The following is a 16657-nucleotide window of genomic DNA, read 5'->3' as shown; positions in this document are numbered from 1 at the left end:
CAAGGGGTCTGGAGGGAAAGCGGGGACATTTCATCAGGACTGCGCGGGAGAGTGGAGTCCCCCAGGTGTCTGGGCGGGAGAGTGGAGCAGGACCCCTACTCCAACCAGGCCTCTACCCAACAAAAGTAGGCGGGGCTCACAAAATGGGCGCCCAGGCCGGGTTCAGGAAGGCGGAGCGCCTGCCCTCGCCGCGCTCTCGCAAGCTCTCAAATTTCCCGGGCGCTCTGCTTGCCAACAGCCTGCCGTCTGGTTTCCAAGGCGTCGCGCCGGAAGTGACCTCACGACGGTGGCGTGGAGTCGCGGGGCGCTTCCGGCCGCGGCTGTGGGGGTGGGTGTGGAGAAGCCCCTCAGCCTCCGGGTCTTCTCCTGTTGCGGGGTCGACGTGGCGAGGTGTGCGGAGGAGGCGGCGGCCAGACGGCGTGGAGGTGGGAGCGAGGGGGCCGTTGGGCTGTGGGCGCTGGCGGGAGGGGGCTTCCGGGGTTGCCAGGCGCGTTTGCTTTTAGGCTTCGGGTTCCAGGCCTTGTAGACTTTTATCGAGGCGGGCGCGAGCTGGGGGCCAGGCCCTAGGGGTTTCCTCAGGGGGTATGGTTTGAGGTGGAAGACTGAAGGCAGCAGGATTCTAAATAGCCTGGGAATCGTGTGAGGTGTGAGGCATGAGCGGCCTAGGCTCTTGGGTTCGCCTCGTTGATGGCCGCTGCAGCTCGCCCGCTCTTTGCTCTTTGCCTCAGTGTCCTTTCGCACAATGGAGTAGGGTGGCATGGAACAGCTCGGGTGCCACATCTGTGACCGATGTAGCCTGAGGATAGACGTGAACTGGGGTCTGAGAGGGAAGGTTGGTTGAGAAATAATGATACCTGCCAGGGCGCAGCTTCTTGATTCTTTCCAGCTGTAGGTATAAGTCTGAGCTTCTTTAAGTGCTCTTTGTATGATTGAATTTATGAATTGAATTTATCAGTAGTTGGCTTGTTGAGTGGTTCAAGTGTTTTGGCGTGTCCTCGCCCATTGGTTTTCAGGGAATCTCCCAATTCCAGAGCTAGGAGGAGTCCTAACAATTCTGTCCTGTGGTTACGGATGAGGAATCAGAATGGTTTTTGTTCTCTTCCCTAGCCACAGACTAAACTGATTTCAGTCAGCTGTCAGATACAGGTCTTACTACCATCAGAACATAAATGACTATCTCTGAGCAGGTTAGTATTTCAACTGGAAACCTCAGATGGATTCTACGCCTTTTTTTAAATGATTGGCAGATTAGGTGTACCGAGTTCAAAATTTCTGTTGGTTTCTCTGTATGAAATGAAGATGGCTACAAATAACTTTTGATTACTAAGAATTTTTTTGGTGGAGCTTCCTTGTGGGGGTGGGGCTGTGGGACTAGCAAAGTGTGTTTTAAACTTTGACCTGAGACCCACAGTTAGATACATTTACATTATGACTTAATGTGCTCCCAGCATGCATAGAGTATACACACATACAGCCCAAAAGTTTACCCTTTCTGCATATGATGCGCTTTGACATTTTCTGTTTCATTAAAAGAAAAAAAGTTGATTGCAGCTCACTAAATTGACGGCTAATATGACCGCTAAAGACCTGTAGTTTGAAAAACAATGGGCTAGGGGCGCCTGGGTGGCTCAGTCGTTAAGCGTCTGCCTTCGGCTCAGGTCATGATCCCAGGGTCCTGGGATCGAGCCCCACATCGGGCTCCATGCTCCGCAGGAAGCCTGCTTCTCCCTCTCTCACTCCCCCTGTTTGTGTTCCCTCTCTCACTGTGTCTGTCTCTGTCAAATAAATAAAATCTTTAAAAACAAAACAAAACAAAAAAACTTTGCTGAAAAACAATGGGCTAGAAAATGTTTAAGATAATTTGTAATTCCTGAGATGCTGTAACTAACGTAAAGTGAAAAATGTGTCCTTTTTCTATCCTTAATAGCCAGAGGAGTAGGGGTGCTAGAGTTATAAACAATGCCAGAACAACAGGACAGGACATTCACATTGTCAAAGGAATATAGTGATAGTGTGTCAGAATTTTAGCAAGACATTTGTTAAGTCTTTTATGATGACCTGGTGGGTGAGATAGGGGAATTTGCCAGATTGTGGTAAAATTAGATGGAATCCTGGTTTTGAGCATCAGGGTCTGGAGGGGTTTGATTTATGGATACAGCTTACAGTTGGGATTCTGGTGGGTTGAAGCTGTATCACTTTATATACAGTGTGTATTTAAAGCCTTATCTGGGGGCACCTGGGTGGCTCAGTCGTTAAGCGTCTGCCTTCGGCTCAGGTCATGATCCCAGGGTCCTGGGATCGAGCCCCACATCGGGCTCCCTGCTCCGTGGGGGGCCTCCTTCTCCCTCTCCCACTCCCCCTGCTTGTGTTCCCTCTCTCGCTGTTTCTCTCTCTGTCAAATCAATAAAATCTTTAAAAAAAAAAAAAAAAAAAAGCCTTATCTGGAAGGTGTGCTTATCAGATTTGTTACCTTTATGAAGTGAAGAGAGAAAATATCATCTGGTTAATTGCAAGATTTGTCCAATGCAGTTTAATGAAATGGAAGGGTCATATACATGTGAGAACTTTCAGTTGGGTCCAAAAAGTGCAATTATACAAGTTGATGAAGGTAGAGATGTGACTTAGAAGGGGTTCAAGTGGAGTCTCATTCATCTGAATCAGTGATGTGGTTAGAACTGAGGTGACCTGTGGTAGTAGATTACATTAGGAGAATATAGAATCTAGAAGAAGAAAGGAAGGTTGACCCCAGCACTGGTTGGCTCCATCCTGGAGTATTAGGTTTATGTCTGGGTACGCTACAAGAGTAAATTAATTTGGGGGTAGAAGTTAAAAGGAGTTGGAATTTGTCAAATTTTCAAAAATAATTTTTTATTGGCTGTCTGAAGATATGGTGGAGTTGCTTTGGCATGAATGATTCTTTTTCCCTTGTTACTCAGGTCTTAAAACCTTTTTTAGTGTTTAGAACATTAGAAAATCTATGTATCTCTTACACATTAAGTTGGCATTTGAAATTTTTTCATCATAAATTTGAGTAGTTTAAATAGTTTAGGATGTAATTTTTGACGTGTAAATATTGACTTTAAAAAAAATAAATACAAAGGATGCCTGTGTGGCTCAGTTGGTTAAGTGTCTGCCTTCGTCTCAAGTCATGATCCCAGGGTCCTGGGATCGAGCCCTGTGTCGGGCTCCCTGCTTGGTGGGGAGCCTGCTTCTCCCTCTCCCTCTTACTTCTCCCCCTGCTTGTGCTTGTGTGCTCTTCTATCTCTGTCAAATAAAAAAAATAAAATGTTAAAATAAAAATAAATAATAAATACAAAGTTATCTAAATACACAATTCTCTGTTTTTATTTAATTTTTTTAAGTAGCTCCATACCCAATGTGGGGCTTGAACTCACAACCCCAAGATCCAGAGCCACATGCTCTACTGACTGAGTCAGCCAGGTGCCCCTTGATGTTTTTAAAATGTACAAATAACCTTTTCTATATTAAAAAAAACCAAACCCTCTAAGATATGTATAAGATATGTGTAAATCGTGTATTACATTGCTTGAATTTTGGATGTTAAACCAATCTTGTGTTCCTGGATTGAACCCCACTTAGTCATGGTGTATATGTTTTTTATATGTTGCTGAATTTAGTTTGCTAATATTTTGTTTAGGATTCTCATGTCTGTGTTCCTGAGGGATACTGAAGTTTTCTTATGACGTCTTTGGCTTTAGTATCAGAGTGATAGTACCTTCATAAAATGAGTTTGGAAATGTTTCTCTTTTGTTTTCTGAAAGAGTTTGTGTAGCATTTTTTATTTTTCTATATATTTGATAGAATTTACCAGTGAAGTCTTCTGGGCCTGGGCTTTTCTTTATGGGAAGATTTTTAATTACTAATTCAGTTTCTTTCTTTTTTTTTTAAGATTTTATTTATTTATTTGACAGAGAGAGATAGGGAGAGCAGAAACACAAGCAGTGGTAGTGGGAGAGGGAGAAGCAGGCTCCCCGCTGAGCAGGGAGCCTGATGCGGGACTCGATCCCAGGACCCTGGGATCATGACCTGAGCTGAAGGCAGACGCTTAACCATCTGAGCCACCCAGGTGCCCCCTCTTTTTTTTTTTTTTTAAGATTTTATTTATTTGACAGAGAAACAGCGAGAGAGGGAACACAAGTAGGGGGAGTGGGAGAGGGAGAAGCAGGCTTCTCACTGAGCAGGGAGACTGATGGCGGCCGGATCCCAAGACTCTGGGATCATGACCCGAGCCGAAGGCAGACGCTTAACGACTGAGCCACCTGGGCACCCCACTTTTTTTTTTTTTAAGATTTTATTTATTTGACAGAGAGAGAGAGTGAGAGGGAAGCACTAGCAGGCGCACAAGCAGGGGGAGCGGCAGGCAGAGGGAGAGAGAGAAGCAGGCTCCCTGTGGAGCAGGGAGCCCGGTGTGGGGCTCAATCCCAGGACCCCAGGATCACGACCTGAGCTGAAGGCAGATGCTCAACCAACTGAGCCATTCAGGCGCCCCAATTTTTTTTTTTATTTATTTGAGAGAGAGAAAGTACGTGCATAGGGGGAGGGCAGAGAGAATCTCAAGCAGGCTCCTGAGCACAGAGCTGGAAGGGGCCCCATCCCATGACCCTGAGATCATGACTTGAGCTGAAATCAAGAGCCAGAGGCTTAAATGATTGAGCCACCCAGGCGCCCCACTTTTTTTTTTTTTTTAAAGATTTTATTTATTTATTTATTTAGAGCACAAGCAGGGGGAGCAGCAGAGGGAGAGGGAGAAGCAGGCTCTCCGCTGAGCAGGGAACCAGATTCGGGGCTGGATCCCAGGTGCCTGGGATCATTCATGACCTGAGCCGAAGGCAGACGCTTAACCGACTGAGCCACCCAGGCACCCCCCCTTTTCTTTTTAAAGTTTATTTATAATCTCTACACCAACATGGGGACCTCAAGATCTAGAGTCACATGCTCTACCCACTGAGCCAGCCAGGCACCCCACTAACTCAGTTTCTTTACTTGGTATAGGTCTATACAGACTTTCTGTTCTTGAGTCACTTTTGGTAATTTGCATTATTCTGGGGATTTGTCTATTTCGTATTTTTCCTTTTTTTTTAAGATTTATTTATTTTAGAGAGTGTGAGAATGCAGGAATGGGAGAGGGAAAGAGAATCGCAAGTGGACTCCATGCTGAGCTCGGGGCTCTATCTCACAACCCCAGCCAAAATCAGGCTTCTAAGGCTCAACCGACTGAGCCACTGAGGCACTTCCAAGTGTGGTTGTGTTCTTCTAAACCTTGATTGGTAGTGAGCCCTATTTGGCCCAGGGGCTGTAGTTTTCAGACTCATGTCCTAAAATAATACATTTTATGGTTGAAAATCTTTTATTGATAATCCAGTTATGTGGGCTGATCAGGTTTATGAAAGACTGGAAATTGATTCCTTTGCTTGTTCCTTGAGAGGGAACACATGCAGGGGGAGTGGGCGAGGGAGAAGCAGGTTTCCCGCTGAGCAGGGAGCCCGATGTGGGGCTCCATTCCAGGACCCTGGGATCATGACCTGAGCTGAAGGCAGACGCTTAATGACTGAGCCACCCAGGCGCCTCAAGAAGCCAAACATTTTTTTTTTTTTAATGTTTTTTATTTATTTATTCATGAAAGAGAGAGAGAGAGAGGCAGAGGCAGAGGGAGAAGCAGGCTCCCCACCTAGCAGGGAGCCCGATGCGGGACTCGATCCCAGAACGCTGGGATCATGACCTGAGCCGAAGGCAGACGCTTAACCATCTGAGCCACCCAGGCGCCCCAAGAAGCCAAACATTTTAAAAGAGAACCTTTATGATTCCATTTACATGAAGTTCAAAAACAGGCTAAACTAATCTTTTGTGTTAGATATCAGAATAATGGCTACCTTTGTGTACCCCTAAAGATATGTATTTTTTAGCTGGAGATTGGGACTTCATTTCCAAGATGTAGAGAATTTGTTTTTGTAGTTGCATTTTTTTTTTTCTTTTAAGATTTTATTTATTTATTTGACAGAGAGAGACACAGGAAGAGAGCAACACAAGCAGGGGGAGTGGGAGAGGGAGAAGCAGGTTTCCCGCTGAGCAGGGAGCCCGATGTGGGGCTTGATCCCAGGACCCTGGGATCATGACCTGAGCCGAAGGCAGACCTTAACGACTGAGCCACCCAGGCGCCCCTGTAGTTGCATTTTTGTAGTTTTGTTTGGGTAAGAATGGAAGTGGCCTTCACGCTATGATTTTCTAGGGCCATAACTCAAGTCGCTTATCTGGTCAATATTTCTGCTAAAAGGAGACGTTTGAAATAAGATTTGCTAATGATAGAAACTATATAGATTATCTCATTTAATCTCCACAATAGTTCTCTGAGGTGGTGGTATAATTGGTATAATAGCCATTTTATAGTTGAGACTCAGGATAATTTGCCCAGGTCAGTGCTGGTAAATGGTGAAGTCCAGAAGTGAACCTGGGCCTGTGATGTTTGACTTCAGAAGTCCATGCCCTTTTCACTGTGCTGCTTTTTATGGAAGATCTGGAATTAGTACTAAGATTGTACTAGATGTTTTTTTTTAAGATCTCTGCCATTCCCAAGATTTTGATTAAACAGCTTTCCAGATAAATGTGGAAAAATACGTCTGTAACTAACCACTTATCTCCAGCTGGTAATTATAACTGTCCTTAGTGGACCGGAGCTGTTCCTTGGATCTGAATGGTGTGAGTTCTGTCTGATGTGGCAGATGAAATGGAAGTTGATTGGTCGGTAATTGGCAAGTTGTTCATTTGTAGTTTATGAATTATTTTGGCTACTGCCTCAGTTGCATCATGGGTGGAAGATCATTTAGGGCTATCTGACTGTTATCTAAAGGCTTCTTATGAGAGAAATGATACAGAAAAGTCTCATCCTTAATGTGGAAAGAGTGATAGTTTAGCATTTGAGCAAAGTAGTCCATACATACTCTAGGACTTCCTGTGTAATATGGCCAGCATAAATGGGTACATTTGTTCCCCACAAAGACAAATACAAAAATGTTTAATTCTTTATTCATGATAGCCCCCCAAACTGGAAATAACCCAACTATCAACAGTAGGATGGGTTTATACATTGAGGCATAGTTATAGAATACTATGTAGCCATGAGAAAGAATGAACTATTGCTACAGGCAGCAATAAGGATGAATCTCACAGGTATAATATTGAGCAAAAGAAGCCAAACATTTTATTTTATTTATTTATTTTTTAAAGATTTTATTTATTTATTTGACAGAGAGATACACAGCGAGAGAGGGAACACATGCAGGGGGAGTGGGCGAGGGAGAAGCAGGCTTCTCGCTGAGCAGGGAGCCCGATGTGGGGCTCGATCCCAAGACCCTGGGATCATGACCTGAGCTGAAGGCAGACGCTTAACGACTGAGCCACCCAGGCGCCTCAAGAAGCCAAATATTTTAAAAGAGAACCTTTATGATTCCATTTACATGAAGTTCAAAAACGGGCTAAACTAATCTTTTGTGTTAGATATCAGAATAATGGCTACCTTTGTGGGCACAGTGAAACCTTTTGGGGTGTTTGAAATAGTCTATGTCTTGATTTAGGTGGTGGTTATGTGGGTGAATTAGTATGCAAAAAATTCATTCAGCTGTACACTTAAAATATGTAGACTTACTATATATATTATACCTTGATGGAAAAGTAGAAAGTAAAAGGCATCAAAGATCGGTCTCCTTGTGGCTCCTAGATCTCTGCTTCAGCTGTTGCTCTTCTTTTGACATGAAGGTGTTAGCCCTATAATTGATGAAGGCCCTTTCCTTAGCGTGTTCTTCTGATTAGGAACCCAGATGGTGGCACTCACTTGTTTTAGATTCACTGTTTTCAGTTAATAGAGGAATTTTCTTTATAGTTAAACCTTTTTGATGAATTTTGAATAATGTATTAATGTTGTATTTTATATAGAAGGAAGTTTCTGATAATAAAAAGGGCAATTTGTTACATGTTGAGTAGTTACTTTTTATAAAGTTTCTATTGTAGAACTGGCAGTCCACATTTTGAAACTATTAAAAATTCTACTCAATTATTGGGGTGCCTGGGTGGCTCAGTCGTTAAGCGTCTGCCTTCGGCTCAGGTCATGATCCCAGGGTCCTGGGATGGAGCCCCTCATCGGGCTCCCTGCTCCACGGGAAGCTTGCTTCTCCCTCTCCCACCCCCCCTGCTTGTGTTCCCTCTCTCACTGTGTCTCTCTCTGTCAAATAAATAAATAGAATCCTTAAAAAAAATTCTACTCAGTTATTAACAATATAAACTTGAATGTACATCAGTGTCTTTTTAAATTATAGTTGATGTACAATGTTATATTGCACGTGTACAACACAGTGATTTGACAATTCTGTACATTACACTATGCTCACCATACACTGTTGTTGAAATATTATTATCTTAAGATTTTATTTATTTTTTTTTGACAGAGACGGCGAGAGAGGGAACACAAGCAGGGGGAGTGGGAGAGGGAGAAGCAGGCTCCCCGCTAAGCAGGGAGCCCGATGTGGGGCTTGATCCCAGGACCCTGGGATCATGACCTGAGCTGAAGGCAGACGTTTAACGACTGAGCCACCCAGGTGCCCCTGTTGTTACAATATATTTCCTATGTTGTACTTTTCATCCCTGTTACTTACTTATTTTGTAAATGGAATTTTGTACCTCTTAATCCCCTTTACCTATTTTGCCCATCCTCCTAACCCCTGCCCCTTTGGCAACCACCTGTTCTCTATGATTCTTTTTCTGTTTGTTCATTTGTTTTTTATATTCTACATGCAAGAGAAGTCATATATTTGTCTTTATCAGACTTATTTCCCATAGCAGAATGGCCTCTAGGTCCATCCATTTTGTCACAAATGGCAAGTTCTCATGCTTTTTGATGGCTGAGTAATATTCCAGTGTTTGTGTGTGTACACCACATCTTATATATTCATCTATCAGTGTGCACTTAGGTTTATTTCCATTTCTTGACTATTGTAAATAATGCTGCAATGAATATAGGGGCGCATATATCTTTTCTTTTTAAAGATTTATTTATTTTGAGAGAGAGGAAAAAAAGCATGAGCAGGGGGAGGGGCAGAGGGATAAGCAGGCTCCCCACTGAGCAGGGATCCTGGTGTGGGACTCCATCCCAGGACCCTGGGATCATGACCTGAGCCAGAGGCAGACACTTAACCAACAGAGCCACCCAGGCGCCCTGTGTGGTATTTCTACTTTTAATTTTTTAGGAATTTCCATACTGTTTTCCACAGTGGTTGCACCAGTTTGCATCCCCACCAACTGCACGAGGGTTCCCTGTTCTCCATATTCTTTGTTGTTTCTTGTCTTTCTGATACTGGTTATTTTGACAGGTGTGAGGTGATACCTCATTGTAGTTTTGATTTGTATTTCCCTGATGATTAGTGATGTTGAGTATCTTTTCATGTGTCAGCCATCTGTATGTCTTCTTTGGAAAAATGTCTATTCAGGTCCTTTGGCCATCTTTAATTTTTTTTTTTTTTTAAAGATTTTATTTATTTATTTGACAGAGAGAAACACAGCGAGAGAGGGAACACAAGCAGGGGGAGAGGGAGAGGGAGAAGCAGACTTCCCGCGGAGCAGGGAGCCCAATGCGGGGCTTGATCCCAGGACCCCGGGATCATGACCTGAGCCGAAGGCAGACGCTTAACGACTGAGCCACCCAGGCACCCCCTTTGGCCATCTTTAATCAGATTATTTGTATTTGTTGTGTATGTTCTTTATATATTTTGGATATTAAACCCGTATTGGATATATCATTTGCAAATATCTTCTCCCATTAGTAGGTTGCCTTTTCCTTTTGTTGGTTTCCTTTCCTGTGCAAAAGCTTTTTATTTTGGTTCAACATCAGTGCCTTTTTTTTTTCTTCTTGAGAGAGCAAAAGCACCCACGAGTGCGGGGAGGGGCAGAGGGAGAGGGACAAGCAGACTCCCTGCTGAGCATGGAACCTGACGCAGGGCTCAATCCTCAGTCCCAGGACCCCAAGATCATGACCTGAGCCAAAGTCACGCTTAACCGATTGAGCTACCCAGCTGCGCCTTAACGTTAGTCTTTTTTTTTTTTTTTTTTTTTTAAAGATTTTATTTATTTCACAGAGAGAGACACAGTGAGAGAGGGAACACAAGCGGGGGGAGTGGGAGAGGGAGAAGCAGGCTTCCCGAGGAGCAGGGAGCCCGATGCGGGGCTCGATGTGGGGCTCGATCCCACCATGACCTGAGCTGAAGGCAGACGCTTAACGACTGAGCCACCCAGGCGCCCCGCCTTAGCATTAGTCTTAAAGATACGTGTTGCATGAGGAAGAAGTAAGTCTTTTTCACCTCTGATTAATTTCTGGTATTCAAAAAAATTCTTGTTATCACAGCTTTCATTCTGCATCTATCTAATACAAGCATCAGAGTAGGATTATGATGGAGTATAAATGATAGGAAAGGAAATTCATACTTTTGTGGTATTAAGTAGACAAAGTTTTGTTAGGACATGGGAAATAAGCCTAAAGTGTGTGTATTTTGTGCCTTTTACCATTATCAGTGTTGTGGAAATTGTGTTGCATTGGAAATTCACCTGATTTCTTAAATTCTTATATTGATAATTGTGGCAGCTAAGTGATGGGTATGTAGGATTCATTATGCTGCTCTGTCTACATTTGTGTATGTTTGAAATTTTTTATAAAATGTAAAAAAAAAATCTTATGATTGAGCCTGCTAATACATTATTTTCTGTTCTGTCAGCATAGTTTTCTGATATTGCTTAGAGCACTGGAAAACAACCTGAGTTTTCTCTTTATGTTTTTGTGTTTCTGATGGGTCATACTCTTTTTTTTTTTTTAAGAGTGTTTTTTTATTTTTCCTTCGTTAGACTCTATATTTTATGTAGGTATGTTTCTTTTTTTAAAAAATAATTTATTTGAGAGAGAGCCGAGTGAGCAGGAGGGGAGGAGGGGGGAGAGAGAGCGCAAGAGAGAGACTGAGTCTGCATTGAGCACAGAGCCCCATATGGGGCTTGATCTCACAACCCCAAGATCATGACCTGAGCCAAAACCAAGAGTTGGAAGCTTAACCGACTGAGTCACCCAGGTGCCCCTTATGTAGGTGTATTTCTGAAATTGATATTTGAAAACAGCTTGAAATGCTATTCTGTTTTTTTATTTTTCATGGAGAATGCTAAGCAATATTTCATTTTGTACTTAATATTGTATGTTATGTTTATACTCGTGTGCTACTTCCTTCTGTGTGTAGGGCAGTGTTAGATTCCATATATAAATATATATATAAAGATTTTATTTATTTGAGAGAGAGAGAGAGCCTGCACAAGCAGGGGGAGCAGCAGGGAGAGGGAGAAGCAGGCTCCCCACTGAGCAGGGGAGCTCAGTCCCCCGATGTGGGTCTTGATCCCAGGACCCTGAGATCATGACCCGAGCTGAAGGCAGACGCTTAAGTGACCGAGCCACCCAGGCATCCCTAGATTCCATATCTTATATAGGATTTTGCATAGAGTATGCTTAAAGGGTATTATGATTTTAGAACCATTTCCAAGAAGAGCGGTGACATTTAGATATAACTAATACTCTAGATTTTCAGTGATTAACTTCTGTCAGATTTATTACATGTAATTCATTCATTGATTGGATAAATATTTGAGTTCCTTTTTCGTTGTAGGCACTCTATTGGCTGAACAAGACAAGGTTCCTTGCCCTCATGAAGCTTACATTTTAGTGGGGTGATACAACATAAACCGAAAAGATAATTCATATAGTGATGAGTTTTGAGATCATAACAGAAGGTGAGGTGTTGAAGAGTGATGGGTAGTGACATTAGATTGGGGTAGCCAGGGAAGACCTCTTTGGGGTGGTGACATTTTAGCAGATACCAGAAAGAGATAGAATCAGCTATTCATAGAGTTTTGTTGTAGCATCTTTTGTTCCTTTTTGTTGTTGAGTAGCATTCTGTTGTATAATACCATAATTTGTTTATCTCTTCTCCTTGTTCCCACTTTTCCTGCTTTTGTGAATAAAGCTGCTGCATACATTTGTGTACAAGTTCTTTTGTGAATATGTTTCCATTTTTCTTGGGTAAATCCTGGGGATGAAATTTTGGGTCATAAGTGTGTGTTTAATATTATAAGAAACTGCTCAACTCTTCCAAAGTTGTATCATTTTACACTGTCAGCAGTGTCAGGGGGTTCCAGTTGCTCCACATCATCACACACATTTGGTATTACCTACCAGCCCTTTTAATTTTAAGCCATTGTAGTGGGTGTAAAATGGTATCTTACGGTGTTTTCCCCAACTTAATGATTTTTTGTTGTTGTAAAATACATATAAAAGTTACCATTTTTAAGTGTACAGTTCAGTGGCATTGAGTACACTCACATTGTTATGCATTCATCACCACCATCCATCTCCAGAACTTTTTCAGGTTCCCAAACTGAAATTCTGTACCCATCAAACAATAATTTAGCTCCCCCAGTTGTGGCAGCCACCTTCTACTTTCTGTCTCTGTGATTGAATAGTCTGTTGTGATAAGTGGTCTCTTGAGTACTCTAGGAACCTCATGCAAGTGGAATCATACATGATTTGTCCTTTCATGTCCGGCTTATTTATTTCACTTCTCATAATGTCCTCAGGATTCATCTATGCTGTAACATTGTCAGATATCTTTTTTTTTTTTTTAAGATTTTATTTATTTGACAGAGAGACAGCGAGAGAGGGAACACAAGCAGGGGGAGTGGGAGAGGGAGAAGCAGGCTTCCCGCGGAGCAGGGTGCCCGATGTGGGGCTCGATCCCAGGACCCTGGGATCATGACCTGAGCCGAAGGCAGATGCTCAACCGACTGAGCCGCCCAGGCGCCCCTATCAAATATCTTTTTAAGACTGAATGATACTCCACTGTATGTGTTTACCACATTTTATCCATTCGTCCATCATAGACATTCATCCATCATAGACATTTGAGTTGTCTGGTTGTGTTTTAATTTGCATTGCCCTGGTAATTAATGATGTTGAGCAGCCCTTCCAATGTTTATTGGTCATTCAGATAACTACTTTTGCTCATTTTTAAAAAAATGTGTTGTTTCCTTTTTATTGCTGATTTGATAATATTCCTTATGTATTCTGGATATAAGTCCTTTATCAGATATATTGACTGTGACTGTTTTCCCTTGACTTGCTTGACTTTTTTTTTTTTTTTCCTCTTGTTTTGGGGTGGTAAGAGAAGAGGGCAGGAACTTTTTGCTTCTTGAAGTGCTTTGCTTGGCTGTCTGGGAGGTAGCCTCCATTGAAGCGATTTGGGGACGGGTCTAGGTTATGTGGAATACCTTTCTAAATACTTTACAATACGGTTATTTCATTATTTATTTACTTTTTTGTGGCGTGGGGGAGAGACAGAGGTGGGGGGAGAGGGAGAGAGAGACTCTTAAGCAGGGCTCCCAATGTGGGGCTCAGTCTCACAACCCCTGAGATCACGTCCTGAGCTGAAATCAAGAGTCAGACGCTTAACTGATTGAGTCACCCAGGTGCCCCCTTGATGAGTAGAACTTTTAAATTTTGATGTAATCTAATTCGTCAGATTTTTTTCTTTTATGATGAGTACTTATTTGTGTTGTCTCTAAGAAAGCTCTCTCTCCCAAGGTCACTAAGATATTACAATTTTTGTTTTCTTAGTAGCTTTAGTTTTAGCTTTTATGTTTAGATAGTTTGTTTCTAATTGATTTTTTTGTATCTGGTGTGGGATAGGAATAGGAGGTTATTTTTCCTCATATGTCCAGTTCTAGCACCATTTATTAAAAAATACTTGGATTTCTTCATTGATTTATCTTGGTGCCTTGATCAGTAAATAGTCATTGTGGGTCTGTTTCTGGACTCTGTTCTGTTCCATTGATCTATCTGTCTATTCTTGCACCAACACCATACTGATTTCTTTCTTTTTTAAGATTTTATTTATTTGTGGGGGAGGGGCAGGGGCAGGGAGAGGGACAAGCAGACTGTGCTGAGTGCGCGGGCTCAGCCTCATGACACCCGCGATCCTGACCTCGGCCAAAACCAACAGTCGGCTGCCCAACGGACTGAGCCACCCAGGTGCCCCAACACCACACTGATTTCTCTAGCTTTATAGTAAATCTTGAAATAAGGTGGTATAAAACATCTAGCCTTGTTTTATATTTTCGTGATTATTTTGGCTATTCTAAGTATTTTGCATTTCCATATACATTTTAAAACCAGTTTTTCAGTTTCTCCAAAAAGACCAGCTGGGATTTTTAATGATATCTGTGTTTGATCCATAGATCAATTTGGGGAGAATTGACAACATTGAGCTCTTTGACTTATGAAGGTAGTGCATCTCTTCATTTATTTAGGTCTTTTAATTTTTCTCAGGGGTCTTTTGTAGTTTTCATTATAGAAGTTCTGTACATTTTTCATTAGGTTTATTTCTAAGTACTTTATGTTTTTTAATATGATTATAAATAGTATTTCAAAATTTCAGTTTCAGGGTGCCTATGTGGCTCAGTTGGTTGGGCGTCTGCTTTCGGCTCAGGTCGGGGTCCTGGGTTCGAGTCTCGTGTTGGACTCCCTGCTCAGCATGGAGTCTGCTTCTCCCTCTGCCCCTAACCCTGCTTGTGCTGTCTCTTGCTATCTCTCTTTCTCAAATAAATAAATAAAATCTTAAAAAAAAAAAAATTTCATTTTCAGTTTTTGTTGCTATTATAAAGAATACAGTTTATTTCAGGGGCGCCTGGGTGGCTCAGTCGTTAAGCATCTGCCTTTGGCTCAGGTCATGATCCCAGGGTCCTGGGATCGAGCCCCGCATTGGCTCCCTGCTCGGCGGGAGGCCTGCTTCTCCCTCTCCCACTCCCCCTGCTTGTGTTCCCTCTCTCGTGGTCTCTCTCTCTCTTTCTGTCAAAATAAATAAATAAAATCTTTAAAAAAAAAAAGAATATTTTAATTTAGCTTGTATCCTGTGACCTTGCTAAATTAATTTATTCTAGTAGGATTTTTTTATTTGGTACATTTCTTAGGGTTTTCTATATATACAGTCAATCATAGGGCTTACAAATGAAGACATTTTTAGTTCTTTCCAATATTTGTGCTGCTTTTTAAAAAAAGATTTTATTTATTTATTTATTTGAGAGAGAGAGAGAGAGAGCACAAGAGGGTGGTGAGGTGCAGAGGGAGAAACAGGCTCCTCACTGAGCAGGGAGCCTGATGTGGGGCTCCATCCCAGGATGCTGGGATCATGACCTGAGCCAAATGCAGACCCTTAATCACCTTAGCCACCCAGGCGCCCCTATTATCTACTTGAGATTTTATTTTTAAGTAATCTCTAACCTAATGTGGGGCTTGAACTCACAACTGTGAGATCCAGAGTTGTGTGCTCTACTGACTGAGCCAGCCAGGTGCCCCTATCTTTCTGCATTTATTGATAACATACACAATTTCCTCATTTATTTTGTTAACGTGGTAGAAGACATTGATTTTTAAATTTAAACTTTTTTTTTTTAAAGATTATTTATTTATTTGACACAGAGCACAAGCAGGGGGAGCAGCAGAGGGAGAGAGAGAAGTAGGCTCTCCACTGAGCAGGGAACCCGATGTGGGGCTCGATCCCAGGACCTCAAGATCATGACCTGAGCTGAAGGCAGACGCTTAACCGACTGAGCCACCTAGGTGCCCCTAAATTAAACTTTTTATTTGAGATAATTATAGATTCGTATGCACTTATAAGGAGTAATACAGAAAGAGTCCATATACCCTTCCCAGTGTTCCTCATTGATAACACCTTCATAATCTATAATACAGTGTCACTACCAAGATACTGACATTGATGTGGTCAAGGTACAGAATTCCCATTACTACAAGAATCCCTCATGTTGCCCCTTTTATAGCCATCTTCATTTCCCTCCTGCCTCCACCCCTCCCTAAACCCTGGAAACCACTCATCTCCCTATCTATAGTTTGTCATTTCAAGAATGTTAACACAGATTGGATCATATAGAATGTAACTTTGGGGGTTGGCTTTTTAACTTTTGCTCTGTAGTATGGATGTACCACAGTTTGTTTAACCATTCACCCATTGAAGGTCATCTGGGTTTCTAGTTTGGGGCTATTTGTGTGAACTTAAGTCTTCCTTTCTCTGGGATAAATGACCAGTGGTGCAATTGCTGGGTCATGTAGTAGTTGCATGTTTATATTTTTTTTATAGATTACCAAATTGTTTACCAAAATGGCTGCATCATTTAACATTCTCATCAGCAATGTATGAGGAATCCAGTTTTTCCACTTCCTTTCCAGGACTTGGTATTGTCAGTATTTTTTATTTTAGCTATTCTGGTGGGTGTGTAGTGATACCTCACAGTAGTTTTAATTTGCGTTTCCCTAATGGTTAATGATGTTGATCATCTTTTCATCTGCTTGCTTGCTGTCTGTATACCTTCTAGGTTGAAATGTCTTTTTGTGTTTTTCGACCTTTTTTTTTTTTTATTTGGATTATTATTATTTTTTTTACTACTGGGTTTTGAGAGTTCTTCATATATTCTAGATATTAGTCCTTTGTCTTATTCAGATATGTGGTTTGCAAATATTTTTTCGCAGCCTGTAGCTTGTGTTTTTATCCTCCTAACA

The 16657-nt window shown here is 42.0% G+C and overlaps 1 protein-coding gene across 2 annotated transcripts in view; it reads left to right on the top strand.

The window, feature by feature from the left end:
- Positions 1-311: 311 nt before the first annotated feature.
- Positions 312-16657, top strand: part of EDC3 (enhancer of mRNA decapping 3) — a 59342-nt gene continuing 42996 nt past the window's right edge. Inside the window, exon 1 of one of the 2 annotated variants that reach the window (XM_032417217.1) lies at positions 312-425. The gene's annotated coding sequence lies outside the window, so the exon portion shown is untranslated. The remainder of the gene's footprint in view (positions 426-16657) is intronic. The other variant, XM_032417218.1, reaches the window with a different exon arrangement.

The sequence above is a fragment of the Phoca vitulina genome, unplaced genomic scaffold (assembly GCF_004348235.1).
Source record: "Phoca vitulina isolate PV1807 unplaced genomic scaffold, GSC_HSeal_1.0 scaffold20, whole genome shotgun sequence".
NCBI lineage: Eukaryota > Metazoa > Chordata > Mammalia > Carnivora > Phocidae > Phoca > Phoca vitulina.
The sequence above is the reverse complement of the archived record's forward strand: the minus strand, read 5'-3'. Positions and strand labels throughout refer to the sequence as shown.